This window comes from Pogona vitticeps, chromosome 1, assembly GCF_051106095.1.
Source record: "Pogona vitticeps strain Pit_001003342236 chromosome 1, PviZW2.1, whole genome shotgun sequence".
Taxonomy (NCBI): Eukaryota; Metazoa; Chordata; class Lepidosauria; order Squamata; family Agamidae; genus Pogona; species Pogona vitticeps.
Window position 1 is genome coordinate 160,680,470 of NC_135783.1, and position 23,273 is coordinate 160,703,742.

The window sequence follows — 23,273 nt, forward strand, 5'->3', positions numbered from 1 at the left end:
AGCATCCTGGCGGCCATTTTGGGTGTACCGGTGCCCATTTTTTGTGTTCTGGCGGCCATCTTGGGTGTACCAGTGGCCATTTTTTTTGTTTTGGCGGCCATCTTGGGTGTTCCGGTGGCCATTTTTTGTTCCGGCGGCCATCTTGGGTGTACCAGCGGCCATTTTTTTGTTCCGGTGGCCATCTTGGGTGTACCGGCACCCATTTTTTGTGTTCCTGCGGCCATTTTGGAGCCGCAGAACAGCTGTTCCCCCATCGTAATGCGAGCGTGCCCTTGCATTAGCGATGGGGAAATCTGCATCGCAATGCGGATTCATCGTTCAACGGTGCACTCGTTATACGAGGCACCACTGTACTGTTAGTTTTTTCTTCAGCTTACAGTAGTAATTGTAACTGGATAAATATCAACTAGCATTAAACACATGATGGCTGCTTGTAAGATCACTGCAGGTGTTTATGGAGTGAATTGTATATAGCATCTAACAGATTAATATGTGTATATAATGCAAATTTAACCCCAACCCATACAGAGAAGCAAAACTATACTAAATTCATCTCATTACATACCCAGGTTCTTTACACAAATATTCTTCTCAATTCTGTGTGACTGGACACCTCATAACATCAGTTTAGCACAATAAATTAGTAAATTACTGACTACACATTCCTATGCTAAGACAAATTATGAATACGAAGAGTTTAAAGTATTTAAGACACACACAAACTCTTTATTCCTTATAAGATAAGTAATAGAACAAATAATGTATAATTTCTGGGAAGGAATTTCACTCTGTAACAACTGAATGAACACTGCACAGCATATTTTGAAGCAAATGAGCACTAATCAGGCAATTATGCCCTCCTCAGCTTTGATGACATTATCTGGCACAGAACATGAAACTTAATTTTGCTTTATACATAATTGTACAAGCTTCCTTTTACCATTTTAGAATTCATTATTGATGTCATTGCCTTTATATTTCCTGTTATATGGTCATATATTTGCAATGAAGTGTGCCTATTTTTCCTTGTTTATGCAACTAATTGTTTTGTACCACTGGTTTCTTTCTAGATAATGGTAGAATGAATCTTCTGGGATACTTTGAAACTCCACCCTACAAATGGAGAACTAACAAAATGGAAGGATTGCTATTCTCCCGTGGTCGCATTTATTCTATCTGTTCACTCCCTCCTCTCGCCCCTGGCTGAAATGTGTGTGTGTGTGTGTGTGTCTTCCTACCTGCCTTCTGCCTAGATTCCACCACCTCTTCTTACTCATCACTGTATTCTTGAAATAAACAAACCCTCTCTTCTCTTCAGAAAAGAGGAATAAAAAAATGTAAATCCTTGTCAGAAGCCAGAAAACTAACCACTACTATCTTGTTATGTGCCATCAAGTCACCTCTGATCCATGGTGACCCTCTGAGTGAGTGATCTCCAAAATGTCCTGAACAGCCCTGCTCAGCTCTTGCAAACTCAAAACTGCATCTTTCTTTATTGAGTCAATTCCTCTCATAACTGGTCTTCCTCATTTCATGCCTCCTTCAACTTTTTCCAGCATATTTTTTTTCAATGAATCTTGTGTTCTCATAATGTACCCGAAGTATGATTACTTCAGTTTTCTCATTTTTGCCTCCTGAGAAACTTCAGCATTGATAAAATCTAGGATCCACTTGTCTATCTTTCACAAAGCTTTCCTCCAACACCATATTTCAAATAGTTCATTTTTCTCCCTATCAGCTTGCTTCACTGCCCAGCTTTTACAGCCATACATGGTAATTGAGAATGCAATAGTGTGGATGATCCTGGTCTTGGGTCTCCAGTGACACATCCTTAAACTTGATAATCTTTTCTAATTCCTTCACAGATGCCCTTCCAAGTCTCATTGATTCTGATTCCTTGACTGTAGTCTCCATTTAGATTAATGGTTGAATCAAGGTATAAAAAATCTTTAACAATTTCGATTTCTTCGTTGTCAACATTAAAATTGTGTAGTTCTTCTGTAATCATGATTTTTGCCTTCTGAATGTCCAGTTGCAATCCTGCTTTAGCACTTTCTTCTTTCATCTTTATCAGAAGTCCTTACATGCCATTGCTGCTTTCTGCCAGTAAGATAATGTCAACTGGCCATCTTACTTTATTGATAGGTCTTCCACCAATGTTCACTCCTCTTTCATCTGAGTATAGTCCAGCTTTCTGCATTATATGTTTTGCATTTAGACTGAACACAGAGAGATAAAATACACCCTTATCTGACATCTAAGCCTATAGGAAACAATTCTGCCTTTTCATATTTGTTCCTTCATTTGAAGAACACTCATTTGAGGACCAAGATGTAATTTTGGACCAAGAAGATAGGTGGTTTGAGAGAGTGGTCAGGGAAGCCTGTATATGTGCATACAGAAAAACCCTCACTCAACAGGGGTAAAGGCATTAAATAAAGTCTGTCTCCTATTTATCATGCTGCCCTTTCATCCATCCCCAGAAAGATCAGGACCACACACCAGAAAGACCATTGTTAATGACTGTTAATGACCCATGACAATGGGTGGAGGGGATTTTCACTCACCCCCAGTCCTTTGTCCATCTAACAAGCCTATTTAGACCAGGGGGAAGTGAAACCATCAGGGATCTCCTACCAAGTCACCTCAGACTTAAAAAGCTACTTGAATGAGTAACGAAATGTTTCAACCTAGTAAGAAAGAAGTCCAGATGCCATGACTCACCTTCTAGATAACCGCACCTGGATGACTGAAAATCTTCACAGATATTCATGATCAGTATACAATGTGCCTTTGGTCTGGTTCTGGCAAAGAGGATATAGCTTGTCCATCTACTGCTTCTAATTATGTAGTCTATTTGATTTTTATATTGGCCACCTGGTAATGTCCATATGTACAGTCATCTATTTGGTTGCTTGAAGCATGGAACTGAGATAAACAGATTGCTGGCTTCACAGAACCATACAATTTGTTGTTCTGTTTCGTTTCACGCCTCAGGCCAAATTTTCCAAAAACAATTTGTTTCTGCTTTGTTTCCTACTTTTGTGTTCCAGTCACCTATGATTAGATGCATGCCTCGTTTTGGTGTGTGATCAATCTCCTCCTGGATACTTTCATGAAAGCTTTAAATTTCATCTTCTTCAGTATCTGTATTTGGAGCCTAGAACGGAATGATGATTATTTTCATAGGTTTTCCCAGAAGTCTGATGGATATTATTTGGTCAGATCTTGCACTATAGTCCTGAACTGTTTGTGTTGCATCTTGCCTCAGTACTGGAGCCATTCCATTCTCCAGAATTTGTCATTTCCAGAGTAAAGTACTTCATAGTTGTCCAACTGAAAATGTCCCATTTCAGTTCATTGACAACAAGCATTGGAATGTTTAAATGTTTCATTTCTTGCTTTATGATTTCCAGTTTACTTTGATTTCTACTTTTCACATTCCATGTTCCAATTGTGTGTGTTGTGCAGCATTGAGCTTTCCTTTAAATTATAAGCACATCAGCTACTAGATGTCCTTTCAGCCTTAATCCAGTTGCATCATTAATGACAGAATTATTTGTACATGTCCTTTGCTTTTCCTCAGTAGCTTACTGAGTGCTTTCCGACCTGAAAGTCTCAACTTTCAGGACCATTTCTTGTTTCATTTTGGACTATCTTATCATAGGGTTTTCAAGGTAAGAAAGTGGTTTACCAATGCCACCTTCTACACAGTACTGTATTAATATTAAGTCAGTTTTGAGTGTTACTGCCATCTGTGGAAGATCCCCTGCTAGCATCACCTTCAGTTACCACTTCTGCCCAGTAACAGCCCTCCAGAAATTTCTCTGCTCCATCACCATTGGAAGTACCCATTCTCTTCTGCTGATGTGCCTGTTACTTTTGATGAGGAGAGATGCATCTTAGACTGATGTGACCATCTTGCCTTGAGTGAATCTGCTAGAAATCCAGGCTTGTAATGAAGTCTAGACTCCTGACAATTGCTTGTAGCTTCTCTGACATGTCAACCAAGAAGGGGTCACCTACTTCTTGTTTAACTAAATAAACACCCTGTTTAATTAGATAAGCTAGACAAAGGCTATAAAGTATTTTGAAGTTTAAGAGTACGCACTTATGAATACTTAACATGGATTTCCTCCCCTTCCTATGATTATGGGCATAAGAGGAATATTTTAAAAGTTGGAATGTTTTCCCTTTTTAATCACAATTTTAAGAGACAGGTATGATTCTAAGACTATGATTCATAATTGTAGGCACAAAAGCTAGGAGTTAGCTACTCTAGATACAGAGTATAGAATATGAAATAACAATCCCCTTGTAGATGGCCTTTCTTGTTTTGTGAAACTGATTGCAGCCCAAAGGAAAAAACGGTAAATATGTGATCGAGAAGTTATCTTTCAGCCAAATGGCTAACAATAGGTATGCTGCACAACTTGCAAGGCATCACCACCACATTACTGACAAAAAAATTTCATGCCTGATTTTCTATTAATCCTTTGTGATCACACAATGCAAGCCATCCCTATTTACGAAAATCTTTGTCGAAAATCAAATTACAACAATGAAAATACAACAAAAACCCATTAAAATACAATTAAAATATATACTCTAAAAAGTAATATAAGCCCTACCCCTCAAAATAAGCCCTAGTTAAGTGAAACCCCGCCCTCCACCACTGTGCAGCAACCAGAAGAAGACGACATGACTGTATTTGAATAAACATAGATTGTTGTACATGAAAATAAAAACATCCCTTGAAAATAAGCCCTACTGTGTTTTTTAATTAATATAAGACCCTGTCTTATTTTCGGGGAAACACAGTAGAAAAACAAATAACACTGGTTTAAAGCCAGTAGAGCATACTTCCATATTCTTCACAAAGTGGAAGATGACATGACCTCTCCAATGGCCAGTCCAATCCACTGCTGTTGACAGCATTTAGAGACTTCTGTCAGGATGCTGTGGATCGGCACCCAAGTTAACAAGGATTTTTTTAAAAATAGTTGTCAGTAGCTTTCCATGCAATTCCAGCTGAAAGGCATAAGTAAACACTGTGTGTAGGAATGAAAAGCTATTTGAGCAAATATAAATACAAAAGGATATGCCAGTTAAATCAATCACCATGAGCAAGTGACCCTGCTGGCAACATACAAAGGCAGTGGTTTCAAAGCTGAAGTAAGCATTTAGTGCGCTACTCCCCTTTAGTAAATAAACACATACAAGAGTTAAATTGATACACTGTTTCCACTGGCAGAAGAACAATTGTTTGTCTCATTTCTTAATAACATTTATCCAGGCTGTCTTGACTTCCTTTATATTTTTCAAGTTTCCTACTGATAGTTCACAGGTCAATACTAAGAAAATTAAAAATTCACAGGATCCTGATATGTCAACCACTGAGTAATCAAGTCTATACAAATGTCTGCATTTGGGGCCTTTTTGCTATACAACAATTACAGATTATGGTTTCAGTAGATCTATGGGAGAAGCTTTCCCTTTATTATGACAGCTGCATCAGCATAACATAGCTCTGGTACAACAGAGGCATTGCGGTGTGTGTGTGTGTGTATCATAGTCTGTTGGTTTATCTTCCTAAATATAAGCATCAGTTCTGTACTCAATACTCAGAGGGGTGAAAATGAGCAGACCGTATCTGGTACATGTCAGTGTTACATTCATTCATTCAGAGGCTGTTCTGTCCTGTTTCTGCATCAATCTTTTCTCCTTAAAGCAAAAAAATGTTCTCAACCTGAAACTAGGATCTCAAAATTTGAAAAATGAAGGATAAATGTGGTCTAATTATGCACATTACTCCAGGGACTGTAAATCAGGTCAGTATGCCCACAAAGGCAGACCAAATAATAACAAAACAACAACAACGAAAGAATTGCCACTGATTATCAGAAAACTTATTCATTGGGGCTGATTAAATTTTTACACAACAGATGTATGCTACCTTTATAGATCTGCAAAGCTCTGTAAAATAAACAAACAAATAGATAAAATTATGTACAACATTTCTTCTATACCAATATAGGAATTTTGTCTAAGTCCGGAAATAGTAGTCCAGAAATTTCAATTATTTTTCAGTTTAAAAAAAGCAACTCCATTTGGATTTACATTACAGGTGTTTACATAGCAAGATATTCGAGCAAATCCTTCACAGATGTTTAGAATCCTCCAATACCTGGCTATACATTTTTGGAGGGTAAAAAACAAACTTTTAAAAAGAGCATAACATTACTTCTGCAATGCACATCACAGTAACATTATAGATAGTATACATATTCCAATTGAGTAATCTGTCATCACCAGTGTCATATGAAGACAGAATGGATCACATGTGTTCTTGTGTTCTGGCTCTCTAACTTTTTTGGTCATATTTGTTCTAGTTGAAAAGCTGATGCAAAAAAGTTAGTGATCAGAAATTCCAATGCTGTCTCTAACAGCTGCTGTGATTATCCAATAGTAACCTTAGCAAGGGGTTTTCCCCCACAAAATTTGAGAAACGATTATCTTTATATTCCCAGAGGGAGCCCAGTCACTGCATATGACTCTAGAAAAACAGGGGAGGAAGGCCCCAACAGCAAGAGTTTCTCATTCCCTAGAGCTTAATAACAGAACAATTGAAAGGTTTTTGGGAAAAGGGGAACAAATTCATGTGCAAAAGGATTTGGATAGCTGCCCCAGTTCTGATCCTGAAAACAAATTCCTGGACTTTGGGTTCCACAATCCTGTATGTATTCCTCTGAGATTTTCTATTTTGCTCTGATTAGTGGATCTCAGGGCTTAGTCTCTCTCACACACCCACACAAGCTCACACTCACACCCACACAAAGAGAGAGATCTTGCAAGCCTGAAATCTTTCTTCAACAGATGATGACTCTTTGAAATATTCATGAACAAATATAAACAACCCTTATGTAAACTATAACTGGAGAATCCTCTGTATGCAGCTGTATCTTCAGAATGTGTTTATCACTGACAGGGCAAGGATATTCATGAGGATGAGGAGGAATCAAAAGTTCCAAACAACATTTAGCATACTACAAAAGTACAGTGGAGGACAGGGGGGTCTGGTGTGCTCTAGTCCATGGGACTAAACAACAACAAATTTACACTTTGAATGAATATGGAGATCTGAACAAGTAAATTTTTACTATGAAATAAGCGAAATGTTCAAAAGCCCTGCAAAAAGTTACAGACTGGCTCCATCCCAGTGGAAGCTACTGCCATGGCCAGTAAGGGTAAACTGCCATCACGAAAATGTGTGCACATTTCACAATCCTCAGAGGCTCATAGGAAGTCAAGACAAACCACAGCAGGGGAGCAGGGCTAGCTTCCTTCTCTGCACAAAACATCCTGCTGTGCTCCTACAAATACATTTTAAGTAGTGCAGGAAAACTGCAGTTACAAACAGTTTCAGTTCACATCCAGATATTTTATTTGAAAGAGAAAAATATAAAACCAGCATTCATACAGTACTTGAGACTTCAAACCTATGCAGACCATCAAAAAGTATGTCCTTGCACATTATAGATAGTCAAATAAATACAGTGAAGCAACAGCATTCTATCTGGGTCATGTATAATGAGCTGGTTGTGCATGCTATTATGATTCTCCTTTTTCTTTTTATGGTTTTAAGATAAAGGGTTGTTGTTCAGTGACAAGAACACATGTGTTCCATACAGAAGGCCCCATATTCAGTCACATGCATGATCTAGGTGAGCTAGGAAAGATCTGATCTGTTATCACAGTCATCAAGTCTGCATAGTTCTCTTGAACTGGACATAATCTGGTTCACAGCCTGACAATTTATAACCTTTCAGAATTATTAAAGGGTTCATCCTGAAGACCAGTGGATCTGATCATATCACTTTAGAGCAGTAGTTCCCAACTTCGGGTAACCTGGATGTTCTTGGCCTGCAACTCCCAGAAAACCCAGCCAGCACAGAATTGCTTCTGGGAATTGCAGTCTGGGTTACTCCAGGTTGAGAACCACTGCTTTAGGTCACTGGTTCTTAACCTTGGGTTACTCAGGAGTTTTGGACTGCAACTCCCAGAAGCCTTCACCACCAACTGTGCTGGCTGGGGTTTCTGGGAGTTGCAGTTCAAAAACATCTGAGTAACAAAGGTTAAGAACCAGTGCTTTAGGTGATTTTCGTGTGACACAAATGGTAGTTTTGTTTAAGCAAAGGTAAAGGTACCCCTTGACAATTTGTCCAATCGTGTCCGACTCTAGGGGGCGGTGCTCATCTCCGTTTCCAACCCATAGAGCTGGTGTTTGTCCGAAGACAATCTTCCGAGGTCACATGGCCAGCGCAACTAGACATGGAACACTGTCACCTACTCACTGTGATGGTACCTATTTATCTACTCGCATTTTTACACACTTTTGAACTGCTAGGTTGGCAGGAGCTGGGACAAGCGACAGGGGCTCACTCCGTCACGTGGATTTAATCTTACGACTGCAGGTCTTCTGACCTTGCAGCACAGAGACCTCTGCGGTTTAACCCACAGCGCCACCACGTCCCAGACGTGGTTTTGTTTACATTATACTAATTTCTGGTATGGCGAGATGACCCAGGCTATTCACATGATTATTCTTAGGTATAATTTTAGTAGAACCAATGTAGTTCCATGTCTGACAGCATTTCTAAGAAATACATATAGCAAATCAGGTCAAAGGTAGTTTGGAATCTACTCTGAGGCAGTGAGGGCGGAAATCTTTATCCACCATGTGTTGTTTAAAAGGCATAGTAAATGTGGTGCAAGTACAATCCATTCTTTAGAATAAAGAATTGTAATATCTTTAAGAATAAGGCATATATTACAGTAATTTCATATGCATCCATGATGAAAGGAAACTCCACCCATGTAATTACATCGCACAAGTTTTTAAAGCTGTATTCTCAAGTTGCATCTATATTCAAGAACTATAGGTTATGTTTGCAGTAATCTTTCTCCTCTACCATGATTCACTGTCCTCCAAATGAGACAGTGTACTGAAAAGCCTTTTGCAATGTGATCTACCAAGGGGTAAGGAAGCATTCTCAGAAGCTTGTCCTATCTAATTTGTGAAATACTGTATTATGTGGAGCCTTGGTTATTTAGGGCCTTTACTAAAGCACACCTTGTCCTATCAGTTTTTCATGAATACAGTTCAGTTTCATCATCCCGAGAAACGCTGAAACTGAAGAGTTAGGAATTTTAGAGTGGTGTAATCCACTGGTTCTTAACCTTTGTTACTCAGATGTTTTTGGACTGCAACTCCCAGAAGCCTTCACCATCAGTTCTGCTGGCTGAGGTTTCTGGGAGCTGCAGTTCAAAAACACCTGAGTAACAAAGGTTAAGAACCACTGTCTACCATGGGCACATTTGACCCTGTCCCTTCCAGCTGAGGCAAACTGATGTGGGGCTGGTAGGTCAAATCAGCAGAAGTTATTTTTAAAAATTTACAGAGAGGGGTGATACCAGAAAGCTTGGATAGAGGCAGCAATGCAGCCCCTACTGAGAAAATCAGCTTATATTCCCCTTCTTTGAATAATTATCAAATGGCTTCATTTGGAAGTAGAAGCACTTCTGGACCAGGTATCTGATCAAGTCACCATGGTCCTGATAATCTTAAACCCTTGGTCTAGTTTTGGCCCAGTAAGAGAGTTGTAAATTATAGTTAACAAGGAAGTTCTAGTCCACCACCAGAAGTATAAATTGGGACGGCACATCCCGAAGTGTTACACACTGTTTAAAGCACTCTCTGGGCAGTTTTCAATTTAATTATGCTGGCCAAACATTGCCCCTCCCCCCCCAAAAGAGTGGTAGCTCAAGATTTATAGATCTCAGGTATGCTGCCTTCCACTGGTTATCTTCCACTGGTTAGGCAAAACAGCACAATCTATTTCCCTGTTCTATTCATCTCAGAGATCTTGTGTATTATACTAATTAAATGACAGTAAATAGTTATAAAGAAATAATGTAGGCTTTTTTCTCTTAGACTCAGTCAGTAAACATTCCCCAAAGTGCAGGAGACTCTGAAGCACTCAGTGCTGCCAGACCATATTTAGATACCAACAGATCCTGTACAGTATTTGTAAATACTGCCATTTGGCTGCAGCTGGCAGATCACACCTACTTCTGAAGCACGCAAATGGCAAAAATTCACCATCCTGTCCAATTGGTCTCAGGTAATAATTCCTCCATCTGTTCATACCCTCCATAAAAATGACGTCTTCCCAATTATTAAATCTAGATCACCCCATAAAGTTAATTCATTCTGTGAAAATGGGTCAAATTGGAATTGTCATGACAATATGTGCCATAAGTCTCTGACTGTAGATTTTGTTGGGGGAAAGATAATACAGTATATATATATATATATTTGGCACATTTAGACCATTAAGATATCTAAACAATCTGGGACAACGGTACCTTCACATCCTCCTTCTCCTGTAATGTGTTCCTTTTCCTGCATACTCCCCCTCTCTACAGTGTTCAAAATCTGACAACCTTTCACATATTCTCCTTCAACTTGTAGTTTTGCAGGCGATAAAGAAAGAAAGGTCAGTACTTTGCAATACTCTCTGTTTAGTTGTAAAGAACTGCTTTTGGGAGTGAATAACTACTTATTATCATCTGGAAGTTGAGTCACGGCCACTGGACTTCTTTGTTATTAGGTTGAAACGTCTGGCTACTCATCCAAGTAGCTTCTTCAGTCTGAGGAGAGTTGGTAGGAGGCCCCTGACATATCCTTGGTTTCACTTCCCCCTGGTCTGAATAAGCAACAAAGAATAGAGAAGTGAGTGAAAATCCCACTTCTGCAGTCCTTCTCCACCCATTGTCAAGGCTTGTTAACAGTCATTAACAGTGGTCTTTCTGGTGGGTGTGGCCCTGCTCTTTCTGGAGACTGACGAAAGGGCAGCATGATAAATAGGAGACTGGGAATCTTCACAGATATACTGACTGTAATATTGACTGCATACTGCTGCTGTTACTGGTTATATTTTTCTTGGCGGTTGGTTTACTGATATTGTGTTATGTTTTTTGGATTGTTTTTAATTTATATGTATTGTAAGGCACTTCTGTTATATGTTTGGGCTGTCTTCAAGTAAGTCTACTGATACTTATAATGTAAAGCAGGATACATTTTTTTTCATATAAACAAATAAATCCCTCTGGTCAATTCTTGTTACGTGTAATCAGAGGCTGATGTTCCAGAAATACTACAAGTGTCAAGTTCTCCCTCTCTCTCCATTCCAACTTCTAGGATTAGTCATGCCAGATTATGATGCCATTGCCTTGTGTTTCCCTGCCCTTTGGTATCTCTATGTGTAGTGTTCCTCTCACTAGATTGGCTCATGATACAAATTGTGCAACTGTAGTTGACACTTAGTATTACACAAGAGGTTTCTTGTGACTAAGTGATTAATATAGGGATGGGCAACAATGTCCCTTCAGATTCTTATGTCTTATAACTCTCATCAGCCTTTGTAAGCATTGTCAATCAGAAGGAATTTTGGGAGTTGTAGTCCAAAAACATAGCTGCCATTCTCCACTGCTAGATTAAAGGTTTGAATCTAGATTTTGCTCCCACTGAGGCAGGAGTAGGTGAAGTACAGCCAATGGATCACATGAAGCGCTTTGCCCTGATTCCTCATCTCAGAACTGTTGGGCTATATTGTCAAAGTTAGAAGATCGCATTACTATATTGGAATAAATATAGATTGTTGTACATGAAAAAAAAACATTCCCTGAAAATAAGCCCTAATGCTTTTTTTTGGAGCAAAAATTAATATAAGACCCTGTCTTAATCTCGGGGAAACACGGTACATTGTGATCATACAGATGAGCAACATCAGCCCAAATTTTGCACCTGGACAGCTTTGCCTAACCTCTTCCTGCTTTCTACCTTTGCTGCACACAGTATTGCTCAGCAGTATTTCCAGATGGTAGCCATGCTGATTGTTACTCATCTTTCTGTTATTGCTGTTCTTGTTATTCTATGTTGAGGTATGGCAACACCATAAATGATTGACCTCCAAAAGGATCTGTCATCAACAACCCTGCTCAGCTCTTGTATACTAAGGCCTGAGATCTTTTACTGAGCCAATCCACCTCTTTCCTGTCGTCCCTTGCCATAATCTTGACATTTGCTCCTATGTCTGTAAAACACAGCCGTTTTTACTTTCTCTTTACATAATGTGTCTGATTACTAGATATGCAGCTAGGTCTAAGGACAGTGTGGATTAGCGTAATGCTCTCTATTCTTCTTTCTAGCCTTGCAATTGCACCCCTGTGTTTTTTGTATACCAGAATATCAATAGCAGAGAGAGAAATCTCAGAGGTGTGGTCTCTAATTATAAAATAACAATATTTGGAATTTATATTTTTGAGTATTCAAAGTGCTTCACATACTGCCCAGAGTGCAGATGGGAGACCAAGACTAGGGAAGAATAGCTTTGTTAAGGATGTTCATTTGAGGTTGCTATGAGATTCGAGTTTACCATTTTAAAAACTGCTGAGGTAAAGTAAGAATTCAATGTATAGAGAGTTATGGAGAGTTATGATGAGACTGCACTGTGTCCTGTACAGTAGTCAGATGTATCCCCTTCATGGATTGCTGCCTTGTCGTGGTGAAGGGGCTTGAGTAACTCAGAAAAGCTATGGGCTATGCCATGCAGGGACACCCAAGATGGACAGGTCATAGTGGAGAGTTAGGACTAAACGCAATCCACCTGGAGTAGGAATTGGCAATGCCACTCCAGTATCTTTGCCAAGAACACCCCATGATCAGAAACAAAAGGCTAAAAGATATGATGCTGGACCCCCAGGTCGAAAGGCATCCAACATGCTACTGAGGAAGAGCGGAGGACAAGTACAAGTAGCTCCAGAGCTAATGAAGTGGGTGGGCAAAAGCCGAAAGAACGTTCAGCTTTGGAGGTGCCTGGTAGTGAAAGGAAAGTCCGATGCTGCAAAGAAAAATATTGCATAGGAACCTGGAATGTAAGATCTTTGAACCTGGGAAGCTGGAGGTGGTCAAACAGGAGATGGCAAGAATAAACATTGGCATCCTGGGCGTCAATGAACTAAAATGGATAGGAATGGGCGAATTCAACTGAGATGACTATCATATCTACTATTGTGGACAAGAATCCTGTAGAAGGAATGGAGTAGCCCTCATAGTCAACAAAAGAGTGGGAATAGCTATAATGGGATATAATCTCAAAAATGATAGAATGATGTCATTACGAATCCAAGGCAGACCTTTCAGCATCACAGTAATCCAGGTTTATGCACCAACCACCAATGCTGAGGAAACTGAAATTGAACAATTTTATGAAGATTTACAACACCTTCTAAAACTGACACCAAAGAAAGATATTCTGCTAAAGTAGGAAGTCAAGAGATAAAAGGAACAGGAAAGTTTGGCTTTGGAGTTCAAAACGAAGCAGGGCAAAGGCTAATAGAGTTTTGTCAAGAGAACAAGCTGGTCATCACAAACACTCGTTTCCAACAACACAAGAGGCGACTTTATACATGGAAATCACCAGATGGGCAATTTCGAAATCAGATTGATTATATTCTCTGCAGCCAAAGATGGAGAAGCTCTATACAGTCAGCAAAAACAAGACCTGGAGCTGATTGTGGCTCTGATCATCAGCTTGTCAGAGCAAAATTCAAGCTTAAACTGACGAGAGTAGGAAAAACCACTGGTATAATCTAAACCAAATTCCTTATGAATACACAGTAGAAGTGAAGAACAGATTTAAGGAACTAGATCTGGTGGACAGAGTGCCTGAAGAACTTTGGATAGATCCTCGTAACATTGTACAGGAGGCAGCAACAAAAACCATCCCAAAGAAAACGCAAAAAAAAAAAAAAAGTGGCTGTCCAACGAGGCCTTAGAAATAGCAGAGAAGAGAAGGGAAACAAAATGCAAGGGAGATCGGGAAAGTTACATAAAATTGAATGCAGACTTCCAAAGAATAGCAAGGAGAGACAAGAGGGTCTTCTTAAATGAACAATGCAAAGAAATAGAGGAAAATAATAGAAAAGGAAAAACCAGAGATCTGTTCAGGAAAATTGGAGATATTAGAGGAACATTTTGTGCAAAGATGGACATGATAAAGGACAAAAATGGGAGGTACCTTACAGAAACAGAAGACATCAAGAAGAGGTGGCAAGAATACACAGAGGAAATATACCAGACAAATTTGGATATCCCGGAGAACCCAGATAATGTGGCTGCTGACCTTGAGCCAGACATCCTGGAGAGTGAAGTCAAGTGGGCCTTAGAAAGCCTGGCTAACAACAAGGCCAGTGGAGGTGATGGCATTCCAGTTGAAGTATTTAAAATCTTAAAAGATGATGCTCTTAAGGTGCTACACTCAATATGCCAGCAAGTTTGGAAAACTCAACAGTGGCCAGAGGACTGGAAAAGATCAGTCTACATCCCAATCCCAAAGAAGTGCAGTGCCAAAGAATGCTCAAACTACCGTACAACTGCACTCATTTCCCACGCTAGCAAGGTTATGCTCAAAATCCTACAAGGTAGGCTTCAGCAGTTTGTGGACCGAGAACTCCCAGAAGTACAAGCTGGATTCCAAAGGGGCAGAGGAACTAGAGACGAAATTGCTAACATGCGCTGGATTATGGAGAAAGCCAGAGTGTTCCAGAAAAACATCTACTTCTGCTTCATTGACTATGCAAAAGCCTTTGACTGTGGCAAGTCCTTAAAGAAATGGGAGTGCCTGACCACCTTATCTGTCTCCTGAGAAACCTATATGTGGGACAGGAAGCAACAGTTAGAACTGAATATGGAACAACTGATTGGTTCAAAATTGGGAAAGGAGTACGACAAGGCTGCATATTGACCCCCAGCTTATTTAACTTATATGCAGAATACATCATGCGAAAGGCTGGACTGGAAGAATCCCAAGGCGAAATTAAGATTGCAGGAAGAAATATCAACAACCTCCGGTATGCAGATGATACCACTCTGATGGCAGAAAGTGAGGAGGAATTAACCTCGTAATGAGGGTGAAAGAAGAGAGTGCAAAAAACGGTCTGAAACTCTACATCAAAAAACTAAAATCATGGCCACTGGTCCCATCAGCTCCTGGGAAATAGAAGGGGAAGAGATGGAGGCAGTGACAGATTTAACTTTCTTGGGCTCCATGATCACTGCAGATGGAGACTGCAGCCACAAAATTAAAACACGCCTGCTTCTTGGCAGGAAAGCGATGACAAACTTTGACAACATTTTAAAAAGCAGAGAGATCACCTTGCCAACAAAAATCTGAATAGTCAAAGCTATGGTTTTTCCCGTAGTAATGTATGGAAGTGAGAGCTGAACCATAAAGAAAGCTGATCGCCAAAGAATTGATGCCTTTGAATTGTGGTGCTGGAAGAGGCTCTTGAGAGTCCCCTGGACTGCAAGGAGAACAAACCTATCAATTCTAAAGGAAATCAAACCTGAGTGCTCACTGGAAGGACAGATCCTGAAGCTGAGGCTCCAATACTTCGGCCATATCATGAGAAGAGAAGACTCCTTGGAAAAGACCTTGATGTTAGGAAAGTGTGACGGCAAGAGGAGAAGGTGACGACCAAGGATGAGATGGTTGGACAGTGTCATCAAAGCAAAGAACATGAATTTGACACAACTCTGGGAGGCAGTGGAAGACAGGAGGACCTGGCATGCTCTGGTCCATGTGGTCACGAAGTCGGACACAATTAAACAACTAAATGATGATGAATGATGACGAGATTTGAGTTTACCAGTTTAAAAACTGATGGGGTAAAGTAAGAATTCAATGCATAGCTAGCTTTATGGAGAGTTATGATGTCCTGTACAGTAGTCAGATGTAGTAAAAATGAAGTTGATCTGGTGTCTTTCAAAACATACTAAAGCCACTGGAGGCCTATGAATGAGCTCTGAAACAGGCATAGGCATAGATATAATAATTTACCATCAGGGATATAACAGAAAGATGAGTGTACTAAAAAATGTAACAATAACATGGAAAATCAGCCATTTTAGTGAAGATTGTTCTTAATGATATTCTGCCCACAATGCTACTTTCACACTTTCTTTAGAAATAAATATTCAGAAGATGAATAAATATGGAAGTACAGAAGAAACTGTACAAGCTTCAATTATGTAGAGAAACCTGTGTGGGTGGACCTTCACTTAAACATGTATTGAATATTACATCAGACAAAAGGCCTAAGGGTCCACCCACACAGATCCTGTTGTCTTTGCTCATAGTTTGCATTTTCATTAAACATACAATCCATAATTTGCAGCAGGAATTAAGCTGGGGTAAATGTATGAAATCTATATTATAACATCGTTCCTTCCAACCTTTGAAAAGACCTAGATTGATAAAGCAGTTCATATCAGAACACCAATTTGTTACCATAAATAAAATGAAAACGTTGAGTTAGTGGTTATTAAACTTGTAATATTTCAATAAACATTTTGTGGCAATGAAGTTTCACCCACTCTTTAGAATCAAGGAATAGTCCAACTAGAAGACTAAGGCAATACAGTACTTTTAATCCTATCCATGCTGGGAAGAAAAACCATCCATATAATTGCATTAAATCAAAAAGAAACTTAGGTACGTTCTCATATGTTCTTGTATTCGATTGAATGTATGTATTATTATTTTATCGTGTTTTGATATTGTGTTGTTTATCTTGTTGTTCGCCACCCAGAGTGGCCTAGTTGCCAGATGGTGTGGGGTATAAATTTAATAAATAAATAAACAACAACAACAACACTAATAACAATATAGTATCTAAGTTCACAAATTATAGTTTATGAAGGCAGTAATCCTGCTTCTCCCCTATGATTTTGCCTGTTAATTGTTCTCCAAAAGAGTTAACCAGAGCAATGGGGAGATTTTTACAAGTTGATCTCCAAAAGGGTCTAGGAACAATATTCAGAGGCATATTCTAACCTATGAATAAAATCTACTTATATATGCTTAGACTTAGGTTGTTTAGAACCTATTTGGAATTGCCTCTTGCTTTGTTTCATTCGTTTCCACACATATGTGCCAGTTTGTTCATACAAAAGATGTATACAGGCGGTACACCATGTGCATATTTGACTATTTCCCTTTCTGGCTGATTAGGGTGGACAACTGGAGTAACAGACGTTTGGTGTTTGAATTAACAAACTGCCGATCTTTATCAAGCTGTCAACTCCAAGACAGGAACCATAGTCTGAAAATGAATTTGTCCACTGTGTTTTGGTGTGACTGTTGAATTGACAAACTATTGTGACAGCTGTTGTTCTGCTTCCAGAGACCAGTGCATCACGGGGAAGAAAAGTCAACTCAACCTGTGAAGCTGAGTGATGAGAAGTTGGAAAACAAAAGCAGACATGGAGCTTCCAAGACCATGCCTAGCTTAAAAACTCAATTGAAGGCAAACCAAACAAAGAGTCTTACAGCATTTTAAAGACTCATACATTCTATTTGACATAAGCTTTTATGGACTGTAGTCTACTTCTATAGAAGCATTATCCTTCAACAGATGAACGCAGCTACAGCTCTGAACATTTATTCAATGGAAGCAGCAGTAAGTCTTCCACTGCTCTGACAACCGTGCTTACGTTTGAAACAAAAAAAGAGCCTTCCATTTCAACAACCATCAATATTAAGATGAGCAGTAATGATACCGTATCAGTGTTATAATGTATGACACAGTAGTGGAAACAAGAATTTAAATTTTTGAGTGCAGAAAAAAATAAATTTTTATTTTCCCAGGTTATGAAAGAAACAAGTTATTTTATGGTAATGTTCAAAGCTGTGACCGACACTGCTGGGGAGAGAAGATATGGATTCTGTCCGTGATTTAGGACACTGGCTCTTAACCTTGAGTTACTCAGGAGTTTTGGACTGCAACTCCCAGAAGCCTTCACCACCAACTGTGCTGGCTGGGGTTTCTGGGAGTTGCAGTTCAAAAACATCCGAGTAACAAAGGTTAAGAACCACTGATTTAGGAGATTAAGAGAGTTTATTGGCAAGAACCTCTCTATTGGGACACACAAGTTTAGGCTCCAGTGCTTCAGAAATGCCCAAAATAGAATGGATATCTCCCCAATTCATTAATGTACTTTCAAGGCTTTGAGGTCTGACAGTTGTACTATTTCAAATTGGTGGGAACTTTATTCTTTCAAGTTCTATTAAAGTAGGAGAGGATACTTTTGTGAAAAAACAACTTCCCTTAAAAATCATTCCTAGCTCTTTGTCATCAAATCACTGAATGTGAATTATTCAAAATACTAAATATGGGATGTTCTTTGTGTGCTTTGTACTTCACACTACCTTGACTCTTATCAACTGTCTTGTGTTAAAAGAGAGACATAAAAATTGTCCTCATTTTCCTTACTAAGCTATTGCTTTGTACATTTTTTATCATGCCATTTATGATTCATTGCCTCTCTTTTGTAACAAGCAGTCTTTTCAATCTCTTTTCCATAGATATTCTTAAGAAATTAAGTTTTCTGGTCTCAAATCTATTGTACCTTGCAGAAGAAAGTGACATTTGAATATGATGTTCAGTAAGATTCTTTAAGGTGGAATACACAGCTAATTCAGGGCTCAACTGCATGCTACATTAAATATGTAGCATGCAGTTTAAATTTTTATTTTGCTCTAAAGTAAGCACAGGCCACATGATCAATAGGAGTGCAGGAGGTTTAAACTTTCCCAAAATATTTTTATTCAACCATTCATGCCCTCACCTACACTGTCTGATTAAAAAAGTCTCCATTGACACCATTTTTAAACCCCGTGTTGAGAGAGGCAAGGTTTTAAAATGAACAACAGATGGGAAGGTTTAAATCTCTTCTGTCCATGTGCTGTTCCCAACTTACACTGGGGGTAAATGTACTTAATTTAGAGGAAGCATCTTAAACTGAATACAGCATACGCTCTAGCTCTCAGGTAGACCAACTACATCACTCTTTTGTCCTCTCCAAAAACAATAGCAGCAGCCAGATTTTAGCCTGTCAAAATGCACTGTTGTATTGGCACTGAGCGTGATAAAAGTCATTCGGCTGCCCTGGCATCATAGGAGAGTGTACAAAATTAAATTTAATTACTAACAGAGAAAGGCAAGGCAGCTGTTCTTAGCAGGCTCCTGTTTGTAAACCATGCTGCTAACTACTAACTCCCAGTTAGTTCCTTCAAACCACTGAACTTTCAAACAAAGTTTAAAACTCTCATGTTAAGGTAAATCTCAAGCTATGGTGAAAGAGCAGCAAAGGAAAGGGCCTGGGAAAGAGGACGCTGCGGGACAGATCAAAATACAGAAGCTAAAATAGGATTGCCCCTTTTGATGGCATTCTGAACCTTCCTTCTTTCAATCCTCCCTCCCCTCCAAACAGATTACTAATAGCTGAGTTTGGGACACTTAAAATTAGTTAAGCATTAGAAATTGGGAAATTAACCCCTGGTGTCAATGCTGCATGGAGGTGAAAGAACGGTTGCTTCAACATTGTAAGAAGCAGAGATTCAAAATTCCCCTGATGTCCCAGGTCCCTGGACTATTTGTTTTTCTATTTATCTGGAGCTCCTAAATCAGATTATTTATATCACTAAAATACAACTTTATGAGTTATGGCTCCACAAACAATGAAAGATATTTGCAGAACGGTAGAACTTGAAGAGGGGGTGAAATTGACCACACAACTGAATTTTCAATCTTGGTGTGATAGAACTCCATTTCAAAAAGCACAAGGTCCGATGGAAGTTGAGCTGTTAACGATGGCTGGAAATAACTAATGATTACACAGAGACGTGAGATGAATTGTTAAATAAGGTTATGGAAAGTGTTGGAAGGTGAGTGCAAGGATTTGAATAGGGGGCTGAAAGTGCCGGTAAAATGAGGGCAATGGAAATTAGCTACAGAATAAGAACTGATAAGTTAGCCTCTCATTAATGAATTGTACAACTATCTTAACTAATGAATTAATACCTTAATGAAATCTAATTCCTATGTACATCCCAGTCTAAATCCATCACCTTACTTCTCTGCTTTAGTTATCACATAGCAGGGGTTTTTGAATTTTGTTTTTGAATTATTATCAAGCCATTTAAATTTAAAACTGATTAATTTTTTATTAAATTGCACTTACCTGTTTAAAATCTCATGTTATAACTATATTATTGTACTTGAAATTAATTACAATTCAGCTTATTTGATTGACAAAATTTATCTTGTTTAACATATTTTTATTTTGCCCAGTTATTATTGTTTAACTTTCATCTTGCACTTTATTTCATACATTACTTATCACTGGAGATTGAAGTCCTGTCACCCAGTGAAGAGGAAATGAATAACATACAAGTTATAATGGGAAGAGGAAGGTATGGCGTTGGCACAGCAGCAATTATACCTAAAAGAATGGGGGACAGATGTTTGAAGGCTGTTCCTTGTTCTAGCTCTGTTGCCAGAGGCCAGAATCCAGGTAACTTGCTCAGCCAACCGCCCACTCTATCCTTCATGTGGTTAAACGCCAGATCTGCCTTGAACAAAGACAAAGTGGAAGACCTGGCCTGTATTACCGAGACCTGGGAGGGTGCAGAGGGTGGTATAGCCCTCTCATTAATTTGCCCACCCAGATATTCCATCCAACACCAAGGTAGACTGGAGAGTCGGGGAGGGGGGGAGTTGCCATTATCTATAAAAAATACCTTAGAAGTTGTCAGGCTGTCTGTCTTGAGGCCCTCCATGTGTCGGTGGGGACCAGGGATGGATCTGGAATGGTGCTGGTTTACCATGCTCCCCGCAGTCCAGCACTCTCCTTTCTGGAGCTGGCGGACTTCATCTCGGTGGCAGCATTGAGGCCCCCCAGACTCCTTGTCCTGAGGGACTTCAATGTGCATGCCGAGATTGGGGCCACAGGTCCAGCTCTTGAGTTCTTGGAAACCATGGCTTCCTTGGACATGTCCCAATTTGTTAATGGCCCCACCCACGTAGCGGGTCACACACTAGACCTGGTGTTCTCAATTGGACACACAGAGAGAGAGATCCGAAGGTGACCAACTTGGTATTGTTCCCCTTCTCATGGTCAGACCAGCACCTGGTACAATGCAAGCTCTCAGTGGCATTTCCTCCTCAGCAGGGAGCAGGGACCTATTAAGATGGTTCATCCCCACAGGCTATTGGATCCTGTTGGTTTCCAAGATGCAATGCGGGGGATACCAGCTGATCTAGTTGGTGCTCCTGTCGAAGCTCTGGTGGATGGATATCATGCTGCCACCACGAGGGCAACTGATATGATCGCTCCTAAATGCCTCCTCCATTGCTGAGCCCGTCCAGCTGCTTGTTATAACCAACAGCTGTGGCCATTGAAGGGAAACAGGAGGAGGCTAGAGAACATCTGGAGATGGGCCCTGACAGTATCCAATTTAAAAGCCGCAAAAATGACACCTAATATATATTTAGCTAAAGTGAAGGCTGTAAGAAGATCTTACTTAACCTCCCGGATAAGCGAAGCCCAAGACCATCAAGCCAAACTCCTTTGTATTGTGTGTGATTTATCTGGGATTGGTCACAGTGACAGGCCTCCCAGTAGTATGTATTGTGATCAATTTGTGGCCTCCTTCAAACACAAAGTGAAGGCCATCCGCCGGGACCTGAAATGTCTCCTCTTTATCAGTAGATTGAGACAGGATGTCCACTGCACCGTCTTGCTTGGTGAGACTAACACAGTTTCAGCCTGTGACATCACTTGAGGTTGACAGAGTGCTTGATCCTTGCAGGGCCACCACTTCTTCACTAGATATTTGCCCAGCCTAGCTCTAGAAAGTGGCCAGACCTTTAACAACAGAGTGGGCAATGGCTATTATCAATGGGTCTCTCCTTGAGGGCAGGAGCCCCCTTACCCTCAAGGAGAGACCCATTAAACCCATCCATAAAAAGGCCAATTTGGTGGCAGACAATATTAACAACTATCGACCCGTCACCAATGTCCCTTTTATCAGCAAGTTAGTGGACAGAGTGGTGGCTGACCAACTTCAGGCACTTTTGTAAAAAACCAATGCCCTTGATCCATTCCAGTCTGGGTTCATGGCACGGATACGGCATTGGTTGCCCTGTAAGATGACCTTCTGAGGGAGGCTGACAAGGGCAAAATGTCCTTGTTGGTCCTCCTCGACCTGTCAGTGGCCTTTGATACGGTCAACCATGGTATCCTCCTGGGGAGGCTCTCTGGGTTGGGGATCGTAGCTCAGGCCTTGGCCTGGATCCGGTCCTTCATGGAGGACCGTCCTCAGAGAGTATAGTTTGGGGAGATGCTGCCCACTCCATCGATTCTCAATTGTGGAGTCCCGTAGGGGTCAATCATCTCCCCAATGCTGTAAATGGAATCTCAGATAGCATGTGTCCATCTAAGGAGGATTGCCCAGTTGCATCCCTACCTTGACACCAGGTCCCTCACCACGCTGGTTCATGCACTGGTAAGTCTTGAAATTAGACTATTGTAATGCTCTCTACGTGGGGCTGCCCTTGGGGCTGTTACAAAGACTCCAGCAGGTCCAAAATTTGGCAGCCACGTTGTTGAATGGGGTAAGAAGAAATCAACATATTCCCCCCATCCTGTCTGCCCTGCACTGGTTACCTGTCTGCTTCTGTGCCAGCTTCAAGGTGATGGTGTTAACCTGTAAGGCCTTAAGCAGGTTTAGGACCTCAATATTTGGCAGAATGCCTCCTTCCGATTATATCTGCCCATCCTGTAAGATTTTCTCAGGCTGGGCGATTGACAGTTCTGACCCCGAGAGAGCCCCAAAAGATGATGGCCGGAAATCGGGCCTTCTCAGCGGTCAGCCTGCAACTATAGAACAGTGTCCCGCCTGAAATTCACCTGGCCCCTTCATTGGGAAGCTTCAAAAATAATCAAAAACATGGTTATGTAGACAGGCCTTCCTGTATTTTAAAACATCCCGATACATTGGTGTTTTAATAACTAACATTCAACCCTCTGCCATGCTTTTATTATGCGTTTATTGTGTTACTTTTTAGTGTAATTTGTTTTAGTAGCTCTTATATTTTGTTTGGTGGTTATTAATTAATTTTTTTAATGTTATTGTTTTATTACTGTTTTTGTAAACCACCCAGAGTGGCCTTGGCAGCCAAATGGGCAGTATAAAAATCAAATGAAATCAAATCAATTAACAAACATGTAAACATTAAACTGGCATTGTTAACACATGAATTTAAATGTTAATGGATTTCCTGCAAGGGGTATATCTTACTCA

The 23,273-nt window shown here is 40.1% G+C and overlaps 1 protein-coding gene and 1 long non-coding RNA gene across 5 annotated transcripts in view; one reads left to right on the forward strand and one right to left on the reverse strand.

The window, feature by feature from the left end:
* LOC144583578 (uncharacterized) overlaps nucleotides 1-17,292 on the forward strand; it is a 30,105-nt gene extending 12,813 nt beyond the window's left edge. The window contains exon 2 of the long non-coding RNA XR_013537452.1: nucleotides 1,071-17,292. This is a non-coding gene — a long non-coding RNA (uncharacterized LOC144583578). The remainder of the gene's footprint in view (nucleotides 1-1,070) is intronic.
* Nucleotides 1-23,273, reverse strand: part of COMMD1 (copper metabolism domain containing 1) — a 115,233-nt gene that overhangs the window by 13,149 nt on the left and 78,811 nt on the right. The window lies entirely within an intron of this gene.